General features: G+C 41.3%; 1 protein-coding gene and 1 long non-coding RNA gene across 2 annotated transcripts in view; both read right to left on the minus strand.

Moving 5' to 3' along the window:
* Positions 1–10,029, minus strand: part of fstl4 (follistatin-like 4) — a 210,251-nt gene extending 200,222 nt beyond the window's left edge. Inside the window, exon 1 of the mRNA XM_028031338.1 lies at positions 9,218–10,029. The gene's annotated coding sequence lies outside the window, so the exon portion shown is untranslated. The remainder of the gene's footprint in view (positions 1–9,217) is intronic.
* A 2,126-nt stretch (positions 10,030–12,155) lies between these two features.
* Positions 12,156–16,127, minus strand: LOC114153071 (uncharacterized). Its single transcript, XR_003597269.1, has 3 exons — positions 15,893–16,127; positions 15,685–15,816; positions 12,156–12,876 (listed from the first exon to the last, which is right to left on the minus strand). It is a non-coding gene; the product is annotated as an uncharacterized LOC114153071 (long non-coding RNA).
* Between the last annotated feature and the right edge of the window lie 385 nt (positions 16,128–16,512).

A 16,512-nucleotide genomic window follows, 5' to 3' on the forward strand; every position in this document is an offset into this window, starting at 1 on the left:
GATCAGTATATCTGACAGTCTGTCCTTTGGAAACAGGTTTATGTTTAAACATGCAATGAAAACAGAAAGAACTAATGAAGGAATAAAGAAATGCTGGTATGAAAATAAATTTACTTAATGGAAAAACTCCAAGTTTATTTTTCAATAAAGATTCTGTGCAGATTTTTCAGGTGCATTGAAATTTGTTTATTTTACAAAACTGCAATGAAAACACTTTTTTACATAACAGCCAGATGTTACTACTGGTGGAAACTACGAAGAAAAAAAGGCTACAATTCACACAAGCTAACGAACAACAAGCTAACAAACAAGAAGCTAACGAAAAACAAGCTAATAAACAACAAGCTAATAAACAACAAGCTAGTGAGCAACAAGCTAATGAACAACAAGCTAATGAACAACAAGCTAACAAACAACAAGCTAGTGAACAACAAGCTAACAAACAACAAGCTAACAAACAACAAGCTAGTGAACAACAAGCTAATGAACAACAAGCTAGTGAACAACAAGCTAGTGAACAACAAGGTAATGAACAACAAGCTAGTGAACAACAAGCTAGTGAACAACAAGCTAATGAACAACAAGCTAACAAACAACAAGCTAGTGAACAACAAGCTAGTGAACAACAAGCTAACAAACAACAAGCTAACAAACAACAAGGTAATGAACAACAGTTCCTGGTCCAGTGAGCCAAAGATTCAGATGCTACAGTGAGAATTCAGGGTGAATTCACACCAGTTCTGTTTATTTGGCTTTAATCCAACTCCAGTCCGTTTGCCTAGAATCTCCGTTCAGGTTCTGGAGTTGTGAATACGCAATCGGACTCCCATATGAACCAATAAACTAACTCTGGTTCGCTACAAACCTCGGTCTGGGTTTGGTTGAAGTGAACTCTGGTTCGGTTTGAATGTGAACGCCAAGCGTAGCGGAGCCCGCTCCAAAAGCAGGAATTGGACTACAGCGCAGGGCATTCTGGGTAAATCCAACCAAAGCTAACATGCTAGCCTAGCGCTAGCAGCAGAAATGGCTCCTGGTCTTCAGCCAATGACTAAAGAGAAATCCTCCAACACTAAAATCTGACGCCTCCATCTTGTTTCCATCTGGTGAAGAAGGAAGTTGCTCTCAGTGTCTTCAGAGGTTTTTGTGTCGTTTCCTTCAGTGGTTCTTGGTGCAGCGCCCCCACAGGCCAGGAGGGGAACAGGTTGGTTTGGGTCAGAACCACAGCAGCAGGCGGTGGAGCAGATGATGGAGTTCTGGTTCTAGTAAAACCGGGTCGACCGGAATAACGGAGGAAAAACATTAGTGCTTAAAATATTAAGGCACAGATCCTAATGAAGGTAAAATGATGAGTGAAATAATTTAATTTTGTTTCCTTCGATTAATAACATTAACATCAGAAATTATAGTCTGTTTTTCCAACTTGCCACAGCAGTATCATGTTTTATTTAAAAAAAAAAAAAAAAAACATAAAAAAAATATTTCAAATAAGCCTTGTATGTAAAAACTCTTTTTGTATTAGAAGTAATTTAAATATTTACTTTGAGGTATTTCCAGTCTCTACATATTTGGTTAACGCTGCAGTAGATCCTGTACTTCATACTCTGAGTCATGATTCAAAATAATCTCTTCTACTGGAGAGTCGCAGTAATGATGAAACATGGAGACGCCAGCAGAGATACGGGATTTGCAGATGGTGCTAGTTAGCAGGAATGACCATTTCATTTTATCACTGTGGTTTTATTAACGATGAAACTAATTAAGATTCATCACCAAGATTTAATAAAGCTGCCAGCAGCTGCTGTCTTACACAGTACTGTAAAAAACAAGAAATTACAGTTAGTTCATTTAAAAACAACAGAAACTGACCATCACAGGAAAAAGGTTTAGATAGTGTGTCAAACTGAAGGCCCGAGGGCCAAATCCGGCCCGCCATAAGTTTTCATGTGGCCCTCTGAACTCCAGAAGGACAAAGAAATAAAACTTTATGTGCTTAAATATTTTATCAATCAAATCAAAGCAGTTTTTTTCTGTTTGCCAAATTACATCAATATATTTCTCCAATTCTTTGTGAATTCATGCAAAATCAATTCGTATTGCTAATTTTCTGCAAAGAATGGTCAAAACCCTTGGGTTAGCAGATGCTAACTGTTTCTTCCTTCTACTCCACTGCTGCCTCAGTCTGTGATTGATAAGAAATAAAATAAAATCACATTTACTGTCAAACATGAGTGGAAATATTTCAGATTTATCTCCATAAAATCAAAAGTAAATCATGAAAACAATTCTGGAGGGAAAACATGTTGAGTATTTAAATCAGTATCATCAAACACACACACAGCTATTTATTAAGATTATTAATAAAGTTTTATACCTTCTGGTTCAAGCGGCCATTTAAGAACAAAAGAGGCTTAAATTGAAATAAATATTTCAAATAAAAGTCACCATTTAGGAAGAAAACCTCCAACAGAGGAGGAAAAGTCATTACAGCAATTAGAGCGTGTGACCGCAGCGTATGGAGATTAGATCAGTGAATGTTTTCATTTTGAAGAGAAGCAGCAGCACACGAGGCCTTTTAGACAGAAAAGTTGCAGTCGCTTCTCCGAAGCTTCGGCTTCACAAACAGCTTCCAAACAAACCAACGTTCGTCCTCAGAAATGGGAGAAACACAGGAAGAACAACGGCTGCTGCTTCTCAGTAACACAACGTAGTTTCCATAACCAGACTGGAGCCGTTGGCGTTGAAGCCCATCATGGCTGTCAGGTGCGTCTGAAAGGAGCACAAACGGAGAGCGACTTGTTACATCCAGAAACTCCCTGCAGGCTTTGTGACAGAGCTGAGGGGGAAACGGATACCGGGGGTTTCTGCTGCTTGGCCAACACCACTGCGTCTGCTCATCACAGAACCGCAAAAATACCATCCAGATGATATGAAACAGGAAGAAACGGCTGCAGCATGCAGAGCCGACCGGCCGTCTACATTCACCAAACATGAACCTTTTTTCGTTCTGCGGTTTCTAAAGATGCAACTGAACTGAAAATATCGACGCATCATTTTGAATTTATTCCAGTTTTTCCTCATTCAAACAGGAAAACCCAGAGTAACATGAAAAAGTTTATTGCTTTTTATCTGAGACGGCATTACCTATCTGGACGCACTGTGGATCTTCTACGGAGCTACATTGGTGCCATGACGTTTGTTCAAAAGAAAAACAGAAAAAAGTTTAAAAAAAGATCTGAAACTGAAAAATTATTTTGAAACTGAAAGAAATTGAAGATTTGAAACTACTTCTCAGCATTTATTTTCAGTTCCACAACTTTTTTCAGTTTCATTTTCTTTCCTTTTGAACAAACCTTATGGCCTGATAAACTCCATACTCTTCAATCATTCAGAAAGTCGTCCAGAACCAGAACTGAAGCGGGTCAGGATGTGCAGAATCAACTCAGTAACTTTTGTCCAGAGCAGAAAACGAACAAACTGAACCAAAACCTTCAAGCTGAAGTCAAACTGACCAAAAGCACAAAGAAAGAAAGAAAAACAGGATAACCTGGAAGAGCGTAGCAGCAGCTACGCTGGTTTTCATGTGCATAAAAAGAAAATTTAATCTGTAGATGGAAGGATCGACGGCCATGAAGAGGATTTCTCTGTGAAGCATCAATACGCCTCGATGCTCAGACACACAGATGACATAAAATAATAAAGTTCTCCTTCAGAAACTCAGAGTTAATATCTTTATTCCCAGCAAGATTTAAGCTTTGGGAGGCAGTCGGATGTAGTCTGCCTCTTCTGCAGGAATAAAAACCCTTTAGCCAAAAATAACATCAAAGCTGTTCAGAGTCTTTAAAGCATCAAAGAATGATGCACTTCTTACATCACTGGTCGAACTTTTCTACAAAGTCAATCAAATTCATTTAAACGTCACCGAGGAGACGAACATGTGATGCTTCGTTTTTGGCATTTTGATGAAAATATTTCTAATTATTTTATTATTATTATTCAAGTCATCAGATCAGTTCTTTGCATTCATCTTAATGTTTTCTTTCTGTAAATGTTTTTACTTGAATTTCTCCTGCAGAACAAGCTGAAGCAGTTTGATAAACAGGACAGATTTATTTATCAAAGACTTTTAGAAATTTGCATCATCTGCCGTTGTTTCAGTCAAAAATGATCTTATAATAAACCAGTTGTACCCGTTAGCAACCGGTGGTTCTTCTGAACCTGCAGCTGTTAATAATGTTCCTCATGTTCCTCCAAAATGTAGAAAAATGACTTCTAATGTGTTAAAATGTAAAGATGATTAAAAACATTCTTCCTGGGCGTTTTCCTGCTGAATGCATAACATTTCCATGAACAGTAACACCAATAAAGTAAAGAATATTCTTTCTTTTCAGGCTGAGAATCACTTAACACAAACAAACACCTATAAATGTGTTTAACATCGTAACAAATACAACCTGAAATTAAAATATTAGTCTCTTAACTCACTTATTGTCCTGAACGAATCGACTTGAGGCGTTTTGAGTTTTTTAGATTCTGAACGTTTGGATTTTAAGCTTTCTAATGACATCAAATAAATGAAAATAAAAAAAGAAATTGTTTCACTACCAAGTGTTGTGTGTATTAATAACATTTTAGGATATTTGTAATTTAGAACCACAATAAAATAAAAATATATTCAAGTTGATTTGGCAGAAACAAAAAAGTTCTTCTTCACCAATAAATATAAAATTATTATCCTGTTCTATCTGTTGTATTTATTCACCGATTAAATCATTTGAATCAGTTAAAAACAATAGTAGCTGTTGACATGTGAGCAGAGCATCATAAGTAAGAAAAGTCGTAAACGACAGAACAGTTCTCACCAACTGAGACTCGTTCACGGCTCCACGCCGTTCAAAAGAATCAAAACGTTCGTGAACGACATCAAAAGGTCTAATCATGAATAATCCTGGAGTTCTTTCTCTCCATCAGTGACCCGGTTTCAACCCACTTATCCATTATTATTTGTGAGCTGACGTCACGACGTCAGCTTACATGCAGTTCCTTCCAGACCACTAGGGGGCGCCTGTGGACCACCAGTTCACAAATCAACTCTTTAAAAGGAAACAAACAAAATTCAAGATTTACTCAGATTCCCAGAAGCACAGCACATAAAACCCGATCAGATGGAAGAATTATAATCAGATTATAATCAGTTTTATTCCGGTAAATAATCTGAATATGATTATTGTCACTGTTTGCATCAGCGACCATCTACAGCGGCGTCCATCAAACACATCAGGCTCAATCTGAAGAAACACAAATGCAGCTCAGAAAAATCTGCAAATCCATCAAAACTTCCTCATCTTGTCATATCTGAAAATAAAAAAGCAGAACAAGCAGATTTTCTTCCTTCTGTTTAAAAACCAGACATTTTGTGGATTCCTGCAGTGTTAATGTGCAGTGTTAATGCATACTTCATTATCCAGCTGTATTTCTATCATTAATGTCTACAAGGTCAGCAGCACTGATCCAAGGTCAGCAGCACTGATCCAAGGTCAAGGACAGGAGTGAAGACGTGACAAAAAAAGTAAAACTCCATGTCAGAGGAAAAACCCAAAATTAATATTTCAGAGAAATCGTCTCATCCTGTTTGCTTCCTTTCTAAAACTCCAGGTTCAAATGGGTCAGGGTTGAACCTCTGTAGGTCAAAAGGTCAGGGTTCGACCTCTGCGGGTCGAACCCTGGTTAATCTTATTATCCTTCCCAGCATGCTCTCGCAGTCTTTGTTGGGGTAGGACTTGGCGAGCGGCGTCACGGCGTGACCGAGGACCGTGTAGGCGTAGTCAAACACCTTTCTTCTTCTTGGCCTCTCCACTGAGTCAGCAGGTCCTCCAACACAAACCATGAAGATCTTCATTATCTGAGCTGAGTGAGTTAAGAATTGAGTTTCTACTATTTACTTGAGTTGCTTTTTTTGAGAAAATTTACTTTTAGGAGTATTTTTACTACGTAGTACTTTTTACTTTTACTTGAGTAAAATTTCTGGGTTTTCTTCCCACTGAATGAAAATCAAACATTTTTAACAAAAAATTTACACAAACCTGCAGTTTTTGTTAAAGTTTCTTTAGTTCTTTATTGAAAGAAACTGATTTTGTTACTTTTTGTCCATAAATTGCAGAAATTTCCACTTAGGTTTACATTTCGGTTCATCTGATGATGTCATTTTTAAATATTAAATTATTAATTTGACACTTTTTACCAAATATATTTTGACTCCAGTCATTTGTTGGCCACTTTTACTTTAATGAAAACGTTGAAGTCGTGCTCCGTTTGTCTCCGGATCAGGACTCTAACCACCCGATGTGAGCCCCGGTTAGAGAGCAGAGCTGGTGAGGCGACCCAGACGCTGATCCTGTACAGCAGGAAGAGCCTGGGTTTGGGGTTTCCTCCAGGAGGGCAGAGGGTCGGGGCATAAAAGAGGCTGAAAGATGGCTGACTAAAGTCGATGCTGAACACAGAGATGGCAGCTGACCTTTCGCTAACCCCTCTCCACGTTTCTCACTCTCTGCTGACTCTTTCCAGGTGGCGGCTCTGTTTGGACTCTGAGCTCATATGGGATGCAGCAGAAAAGGTCATTTCTAGAAGTTCAACATCACTGATCAGAATTTCAAGTGACCGGCGATGTCGGCGACCTGAGGAGATCCAACCAGCCCAGAAACGAGCAGGAAGGTGCAGCGTTGGCCGAGTGATTTCCATCTCCAGGGTCGAGTTTTAAATCCAGAAGGAAACATTTCATCTCTTCAAATGAAAGCTGATCAGCGGCCTGCGTCTGATCGGGTGGCAGCAACACCACAGAAATCTTTGCTTTTGTTTCTGAGCGCAGCTCGACAGAGCCGAGTCACCAGGTGTACGAACCGGTTCACCTGAGGGGACCGCCATGTTGGGCAGGGAAAAATAAATCACCTTTCTGATAAGATGGCGGCTCCAGCTTCCACTTCTGTTGAAGAACAATTGTTACGTCATTAGAAATCAAAAAGCTGCAAGCATCTTGTGGAGCAAGTTAGCATTTTTATACTCAGCTACAAATGAGGGAAATAACAATAAAAAACCAAAACTGTCACTGTGAGGAGAGTCTGGACCTGTTAGTACGTCATAGAAAATATTCAATAAAAAGACGCACAGATGTGTTGGACGTTTTTAACTTGTGAGGTCGGAAACAAACCGACCGGATCTCCTCTGGAAAGTCACAACAATCCGTCCAAAACCAGCCGAGGTCGTTTGAAAAAAACCACAAAGGGCAAAAATAAATAAAACGTGTAGTTTTTATTAAACTTTTCATTCAACTGCAAACCAAGGTGAAGCTATTCTTGTTACATTTTGTGGAACTTTTTTATTTATTCACAGAACCAGAACCAAGCAGCTTTCAGCTTCTATGCACCACAAATCTGGAACAAACGACCAGAAAACTGAAAAACAGCCGAAACGCTGAGCTCCTTTAAATCTGGTTGGAGCTGCTTTTATTCCTGATGGAACATCGATCAACATGTCTGACGTGTTTTGATGATGTGAAGCATTTTGAACTGCCTTGTTGCTGAAAGCTGCTGCACAAATAAACTTGATTGATTAATCAAACCATTTTCGTTCCTGTAAAAATGGTTTGTTTTGATGACATTTCATATAATGAAATCTGATGGAGAAACAAAAAACACGCAGCTGCTGAGTCCAAGGACCGCTCATATTTATATTATTATTATTATTATGCTACATGTGAGGCTAATCGCTGAGTTTTTTCAGCATCTCTGCATCACCCAATCACAGCAATCTGAAATCAAATCGCCCAATAACGATGCAAAACAACAGCGACGCCGCGCAGCAGCGCATCGGAGAGGAAAACTCGCTGCAGCATTTATTCTGTCAGCGTCGCTCAAAAGGTCAATTACATGCTTATGATGATGAATTTAAATGCAGGCTGGAGACCTGGATAAATAGCCTGCCAGACTAAGAGGAGCAGAGCATGAAAACCTGTAGAAAGCCTTTCTCTCACACGCTGCGCTGCAGCAGAAAGGCGTCGCGCCACCGCGGATGAAGTGAAACAGAAGTTACTGTCAGGCGCAAAACGCGTTTAAGCCGCTTCCGCTTTAAATGGTCATCAGCGAAGCTCCAGAAGCTCCAGAAGCTCCAGAAGCCTAATTCAGCTCTAATGACTGGAAGTGTTACGGTAAGGATTGGTGTGTGTGTGTGTGTGTGTGTGTGTGTGTGTGTGTGTGTGTGTGTGTGTGTGTGTGTGTGTGTGTGTGTCTGAGTCATCCCTCTATTAAGCCCGTCTGTGAAGCAACAACCAGCCGTAATCTGCCGGACTCGGTAATGACTCTCCGGACGGCAGCAGCAGCAGCAGCAGCAGCAGCAGCAGCAGTTCTGACTCGGTTCTGGTTGACATCAGACCCGGAGGCTCGGCTTGTTTAATCGCTGCTGACTAGAAGTGGCTTCATCTCCACTTTGATGCTGCTGCGTTTCTTCTTCGTGGCCTCTCCACTGAGTCAGCAGGTCCTCCAGCGAACAGGAAACGTGTCCAGGTGAGAGTGAACCTGGAGTCAGAACTGCACCAAACTGGAAACCAGGGTCACATATTGATCCTGACGCGTGCACGTGCTTTTTGCTGTCCATGCACGCGCAGATGCCCGCAGCTGCACGTGTTGTTTATAAGCTGAAAGGTTTTCATTAAATGCCTTTTCTGTGCATGGATTCACATTCAGGCAGCCTGATGCGGAGCGGAGGATCCGGGCAGGTTCCCGGCGGCAGCCCGCTCCTCCGGCCGGCCGGCCTCTCCTCACTCCCACTGGGGTTTCTTGGCGAAAGCAGCTGATTTAAGTCGATGTTGTTAAGGATTCTCTCCCTTTTCCAGTCCTGTGAGTTTTTTCTGCATGTCTCCAGTTAAAGGTGAAGTCCAGCCTGATGAACTGAGCGGGACCGGGGATCCACGCCGGAGCGTCCAGCGCCGCTCAACCCTGGAGCTCTTTAGTTGTTTTCAGCCGCTGAATGATTTACAGCAGCTGTAGTTGGACCCGGTCACTGCCATCGCCCTGCGCTGTGAGGCTCCATTTCAACTCAGCTGGATTTATTTTCAAATAAAACTATCGCAAATTGTAAGAAAGAAAAGGAGAAACAGCCTCCGCTCACTGAAAAAAAAGAATCTAATCCACCAAACTTGTATCTGCTGAATGTTAAACCAGCTGCTTACCTGAGATCCTCCGAGGAAACGCGCAGAAAGAAACAGATTCCCGCAGCGGTGAGTCCGAACTGTTCTGCCTGTAGTCCCACTGGGTTAATTTCGCGCTGGCGGCTGTTTCAGCGGCGGGCGGCGCGTCCCCAACCCTCAGCGGCGGTCCATCCTGCGGCTCTGCGCGGCTGGTTTCCTCTCCAGCTCGGCTTTCTGCTCTGCCCTATTTCAACTCCTCTCGCGCCGCTCCGCTCCTGACGTCAGCCGCTCCGCGCGCAGCTGCGTCCCGCGACGGAAGGCGACACCTGGGCGTGCGCGCGCGCGCGCGGGGGCTTTGACATCTGTGACGATCTGACAGCGGAAGTCAGACAGAGGAAGGCTTTGAGTCGATCATTAATTCATAATGTTTGTGTTGTTAAGAGGCGCAGCTGCATTAAGCAAAGTAGTTCTTTTATTTCTGATTCGATTCAGAAAGCAGTTCAGTTCATTTACACACCAATTCACAAAAAACGGTTTTCTCAAAAAGCAGAAAGATCCAGTTCATATGGGACAATATATAATCAGTCCAAGTCGATGTGAAGGAGTCAGATTCAGTTCATAATGGTCAGTTATTCATTCCAGTGATTTTCTTTGCAGCAATTAAAAAACCCAAGTAGTTTTCAGATCAACCCTTAAAGAGATGCTTTAAAATCCCCAAAATTCATCCATTAAGTTCGGAAACTATGACGATCATGGAGGAAGGCTGATTTTTTTAATGGTGGATCAAGTTTGTGGGAATTTGCTCAAAGTTTTTCCCCCTAAGAGTCAAATCTGGTTAAAATCATTAAACTAATGATTTGTTCATTGACATTTCATTTATTTTGTTTGCATCACCTGCATAAAGAATCGTTGTATGAAATCTGTATGTATGTAAAGATTGAAAACATAAAAAGGGTGATGGATGTTTACCTTATTAAAACATAAAGACAATTTTCAAACCTTTGGGGTCATAAATTATTTCCAGTTTTGTTGGCCAAAGTTTTTCCATTCTTGGCTTCTGGTCAGGGGCCAAACGAAATCATTTAAAGGGCCACCAATGGCCCGCGGACCACCCTGTGAGCACACTGGTACAGACTTTCAGAAACATGGCTGGTTTCTTTAAGCTGCGTTTCCATTGCAGGCTTTAAGGCTCAATACCAGTTTTTTGTGAAATCAGATGTTTTTGCGCAACTGTTCACATTTCCAAACATATGTGACCTGAATCTTATTTTCTTAATGAGAACTAAATGTGTGGATCATGTGGAGGCTGCAGGAGCGTCACATGCTCAGTATTTGCAGACATTAGCATGGATGCTAACGGTGGAGCGCATCGTGTGATTTTAAAGTTGTTGTCTGTCCAGAGCAGCACTTTAATCCTCATCATAATCCACATTGGTTGTTGTTTTCTTCCTATTTGTTCGTATCAGGATGCAGATTAGAATCAATGACACGGGTCCGACATGTATCGGATTCAGAACCAGACATCCAGGAGCCTTAGGCTGCATTTATAAAAATCCACTCAGTTTTCAGATTGTTATAAAAAGATCACATTTGGTGGCAGTGAGGTGATTTGGATCCCTTCAGGCTGCAGTGTGAATTGTATCGTCTGATTTACACTTTATAAAAGGTTTGATGTGGTTAAAAAACTCAACTTCTGGGACAGGATTAAGAAACTATTTCACACTGAATACTACAGATTAAAGACTTTCACCAGTGAGGGTCTCCAGTCTCAGTCCGCAGATCTACTGTCCTGCTGTTGAATCTCCAACACACCTGAGTTTCCTCATCCGCAGGTCAGGAACAAAACATTCATGTGACTGAGGTCAAAGAAAGGTGCAGCAGCTCTGCAGCATCAGGCCCTCCTGTTGGGCAGAATCCTGTCAAATCCTGCAGAACAAGGTTCCCCGTCGGAAACGTAGAAACAGTAACTCAGAGAAACGTGACTTTCCTTAAGGCTCTTCGATTAAAGGCAACATGTCGTGCAAAGAAAGCATCATGAAAACCAATGAGACTGCAGCTGTAACAGCACAGGTTTAGACTGGAAATTCAACATCTTTTAACAAAATGATAAAAGTTTTCCCAGTCCTGAGGATCAAGACAAATATATGTGTGAGAAAAAGTTGGAAGTGTAAAGCCAGACTCAACTGTTCAGCAGTGAGAAAAGACTGAATGTCGTTTAGTGGCAGGAAATGAGCTGGAAAAATCTGATGTGTTACTTTATCACCTCCCAACGACAGTCTGAAATAAAATATATATGAGCTGGAGAGGATGGCAGAAACTGGACAAACCAGTTCTACAAATAAACTCAAGCTGACCTTCATACGTTTTGAAACTGTCCCAGAATCCAACTGTTCAGGAAGTGTGTTAATAAAATCATTAAGGCGTCCTGGGAGAGCGCATAGAAATGTTTTCCACTGCTCTATTTCTGGATGATCTTCCAGGGAAGCAAAAACCTGCAGAAAATATTAATGGTTGGAGGAAGAAAGGAAAACCCAAATATAGTTACAGCTGATCCACTGAACACTGACATGTTTCAATTCAACAGAATATCTCAGACCAGAGGTGGCTGGTAACTAGTTACATTTACTTCAGTAATTTTATTTTTTTTAAATGTACTTTTTTATTTTTACCTGAGTAATTTTATTATGAAGTATTTCTTCTCTTACTTGAGTAAAATGTTTGGGTGAAATCCCAAAACTAAGCTATGACATGTTAATTATTTCCCTCATCTTCTCTAAAACGCCATAAAAAATTACACTGCAAAAATATTTTCCCTAGTGTGGGCAGGTTAAAACCAAATCCTGCTGACATCTTTTCTTCAAACAGAAAATGAATAACTTTGGGCTGTTCTGTTCCTCTGGCATCACGAGGAACCACAGATTAAAAACTCCACTTTTAATTTGCTCAGTTTAAAGCTGCAGGTGCTGCAGCACTGATTCAGATCAACTCTTATGTGCGTCGTGTTTCCATCACATCGTACGACTGCTGATTTTGAGGAGCGGCCATATTGAAAGGTAAAGTCGGCTTTAGCAGTATTGGGAAATCTCACTTCAGAGAACGTTCCAGTTGATTTTCCCAGATTAGAAGTCCAAATTTCCCGATTCCCAGTACGACTGGAACGCATCATGAATTAGCTTTCAGTTTAAAAGAAGACTTTAGACCACTAATGTGGAGGATGCTCCTTCACGGTTCCTTCTCAAAGTTAAACACGGGTTACAAAGAAACGTGTTTTTTCCTGTCTCTTAAAATCTGCTGACTTGACGTTGGAAGGACTTTTCACCCAACAGAAGCTGGTGGTCTGACCTCGGCTCGAGGAAAGCAAACGGGAAAAACTGCACAGCACAATCAGGCTCAGACAACAAGGACTGTCTTCTACAGAGACACCAGGATGCAAGTGGCACTGAAACATTTATGCTGGTTGTAATATTTATCAACACAAGGACAAAAAATAGGGCACACCGTTTCTTTTCCTAAGGCACAGAAACAACAAAATGTTATCAGAGATGATTTCGTTCCTTTTGTTTCTGTCAGACTGAATATCGCTGGCATTTGTAATCTGTCAGTAACTAACAAAGACTTTCCAGTTGTTTTATATCAGTTCTTCCTCCAGGAGGCCGGAGATCACAGGATCCACACGCCGTGTCCTCCAGGCGCTGAGGCTCCTGGACGATTGGATGGAATCAAAAACTATGTCAGTTTCCTCCAAACTGTCTTTGAGAAATATTTCAATGTTTTCCACGACTCAGCAAAGTCATTTGCATATTTTAGTCTTGTAAAAATCACTTTTCTGTCATGATTACATGTCATTGTATTTTGATATATTAGATCAGGAAAGTTTGAGGTAAAATGAAAGAAAAATAAATAATAATATCCAGATTTTTACTCGTGTTAAGTTATTTCAGCATCATGGACAGAGACTCACTGGGAACCAGAATGTTTTAATAATTTAGTAAAAATCTGCTGAGGAATTAACAGAATCACCACCAGAGTAATGTGGGCATATTCTGCCAAACGAATGTAATCCTGACTCAGAGACAAAACACAACAAGATCAACATTTGAGAAAAATAGGCTTACATTGCATTTCATATTTTACTCTTACTTTGTTTGTTGAAAGTGAAATAAAATCAAATCAGTTTCACTTACAGAAAAAAATAACCTTTTTAAAACATGCTTTAGTTGCTACTGGTTTGTTTAATCCATTACTGATTATTTATCTCTTTATTTTACTTGACTGAAACCATGTAAAACCACGATACTATTACTAAAGCAACAAAATGTTTTTTCAGATTCCTTAACTGAATGTGTGTGAGAGTTATGACCTGCTGAAACCTCCAACGCTCCTATTCATCCGGTTCTGTAGCTGAACGGCCACGCCACGCCACGCGCCGCCGCGCCACGCCGCACCGCGTCACGCCACTCCACGCCGCACCGCGTCACGCCACTCCACGCCGCCGCGCCACGCCGCACCGCGTCACGCCACTCCACGCCAGGCCACGCCACGCGCCGCCGCGCCACGCCGCACCGCGTCACGCCACTCCATGCCGCGCCACGCCAAAACCAAAACAGACCCAGAAATCTGGGCTTTAAGAGAACCTGAGTTTCCAAGACCGACAGACACTTTCATGATGGTTTATTAAGATTATCTACCAAATGACACCAATCATCTCTACTTCTTTACAAAAACTGGAAAAACAAAAACCAAATAGTTTTAATTTAATAGTTTTAATTCAACTTCTAGTGAAAATATTTTACAACACTTGAACTAAGCCAAAACGTATAGCTCCAGTGGTACCGTTACCTAGCAACCTAGCCAAGTCCACCCGTTACCTAGCAACCTACCAACATTACCTAGCAATGTCTAAATCTTAAGGGCACTAAGATATTTGTTTTATGAACTGGACCAGAAAAACTTGGTAAGATTTTGTGTTTTGCAGTGAATGATCTTTATTTCTTTAACAGCAGATCCCATCAGTTTAAAAGCTTCTTGGTTAAAGATGAATTCACATCTCACTCTTCAGGTGTTATTTATAAAAACATTAAAGGAAACCTGCAGAAATGCAATTCAAATTGACAATTAAGGACAACTTTGTGTTGCTGCTGTAACATGGTGATGCATTGTGCATAATAACTACAGTATGAGAAGCTTATTGCTCTGAACAAACCACAGAGTGAATATCCTGACCCGAGTCCAGCTGGACCTGGTCTGAGACCAACGTGGCTTCATGAGGAGTTAGCATCATCATCATCATCATCATCATCATCATAATCATCATCATAATCATAATCATCATCATCATCAGCTGCTGCTTGGGACTGTTTGCGCTCGCAGTCGTACATCAGAAACATAATATCTTCTTCCTACGACCTTAAAGGCGCTGAGGCATGTGTCAGCACTAAAAGGTCTCTCACACACACACACACACACACACACAGGTGCAGCTTTGCAGACAGTAACACTGGGAGATAAAACCATTACTCTTCTTTATGTGCCGTCTCCTCCGGCGCACCGCTGCTCATATTGATGCAATCCTCTCACGCTAAACATACACGTCTAGATCTCCCACAGCATTTAGGACTCTATAAATATCAGCTTCTAGGTGGTAAAAATAGTCCAACGAAACTTTATTAGCTCTCAAATTTCATTAAAGATAAAGAGTTTGGAAGAAAACTGACAAAGGAGTTTTGCTGTTTTACACTTTGAGCACAACCAGCTGATCTGTTCCTGCAGGGATTAAAACCTGCAGCTGGGACTCGACCGACTCGCCCCAAAGACGGTTAAAAGTTACAAATGACCCTAAAATTTACATCTGGGAGCTCCAGTTCGTCCAGCTGGAAACTAGAGATCAGGCTGACCTCTGACCTCTGACCTGACCCTTGGGTTCCAGAGTGAGCCTTCTAGCAGCTGCAGAACATTTCCAGAACCAGAGACTAAAGTCTCAGATCAGAGAAACTCATCCAGTCTTTGATTCCTGCAGCAGCGTCTTCACAGGTCTGATTGACAACCCAACGGTCCAGAACGCCGCTGCTGGAGTTCTGACTAGAACCTGGAGGATAGAGACACCACCCAGTTCTACACCACCCGGTTCTACACCACCCGGTTCTTCAGTCCTTCACTGAGAGAAGAAACTTTAAACTGCTGGTAGTTTATAAATCACTGAATGAATTAAAGATCTTCAGCTTCTATAAACCACAAATCTGGAATAAACTTCCAGAAAACTGCAAAACACTCGAAACACTGAGTTCCTTTAAATCAGGACTAAAAACCTGCCTGGTTAGAGTTGCTTTAGATCGATAATAAATAAAAGACTGACCAACATATTTGATGATTAATGCAATTAACAAAATGTTTTCTGGTTTTCTCAGCAGCTGACTGTTTAGTGTCTCTTAGTATTTTTGTGTTTTATCTGTTTCCAAATAAACTTCATTGATTAGTTTCTCTGTGGTTAAAATTGTGAAAAAGTTAAATACCTTTTAAACAACAGCATGTTGAGATGATTCCATCCTGAAGTCGTCTGTTTGCATCGGCTCACCGGCTGCAGATGACCTCTTAATGTCAAAGCAGGACTTTGATTTCTACGCTGCCCTTTTCATCCGTTTGTTCTAATACACACAAAAAAAATCATGTGTGAAGAAACTCACTGACTCTGAAGAACATTTCTCACTCCAGGTCCAATACCTGAACCACACACCAACACATCTTGTATAATGGCCTTTGTTTCCTCCTTCCTGCTCCAATTTGATGGCAGCACGGCCGCCGGGTTCCCCAGATGACCATTGAGATAGAGCTAACAGATGAAAGCAGCAGTAAGACGCTGGCGGTAATGGTGCTACAGCTCCGGCTTACAGCCCATATTTCTCACTGATGGCTGCGCTGCTCTGCCTCCCTCTGACACCTGCAGGAGTGAGTCTCATAAGAGAGCTGTTAGTATGAGAGAGGGAGAAACATCCAGTGAAGTAGGATCTTGTGCTTCCAGAAACATGTGAGGTTTCTGACATGGTTTTTTTTCCTAACCCCTGAGCTTCACAGGTTGCAGCTGATGCACTTTCAGATCATTAAATCTCTCATTATCATCTGTGGAGTGCAGCAGAAACCGCGAACGTACCGCACGACGTGTTGAGGTGCAAACGAGGCAAACGTGTAGATTAAGTAGATTAAACGCATCAAATCAACAGAACTGCACAGATTAAGACAGTCTGGGTTGTTTGTTTGGATCGGGACCAGGACAAGTTGCCTCACCAACCAACAACTATTTCTGGGTAACGTTCACAAACACTGGAGTGTCTTTGAATTACTTG

Source organism: Xiphophorus couchianus, chromosome 11, assembly GCF_001444195.1.
Source record: "Xiphophorus couchianus chromosome 11, X_couchianus-1.0, whole genome shotgun sequence".
Lineage (NCBI taxonomy): Eukaryota > Metazoa > Chordata > Actinopteri > Cyprinodontiformes > Poeciliidae > Xiphophorus > Xiphophorus couchianus.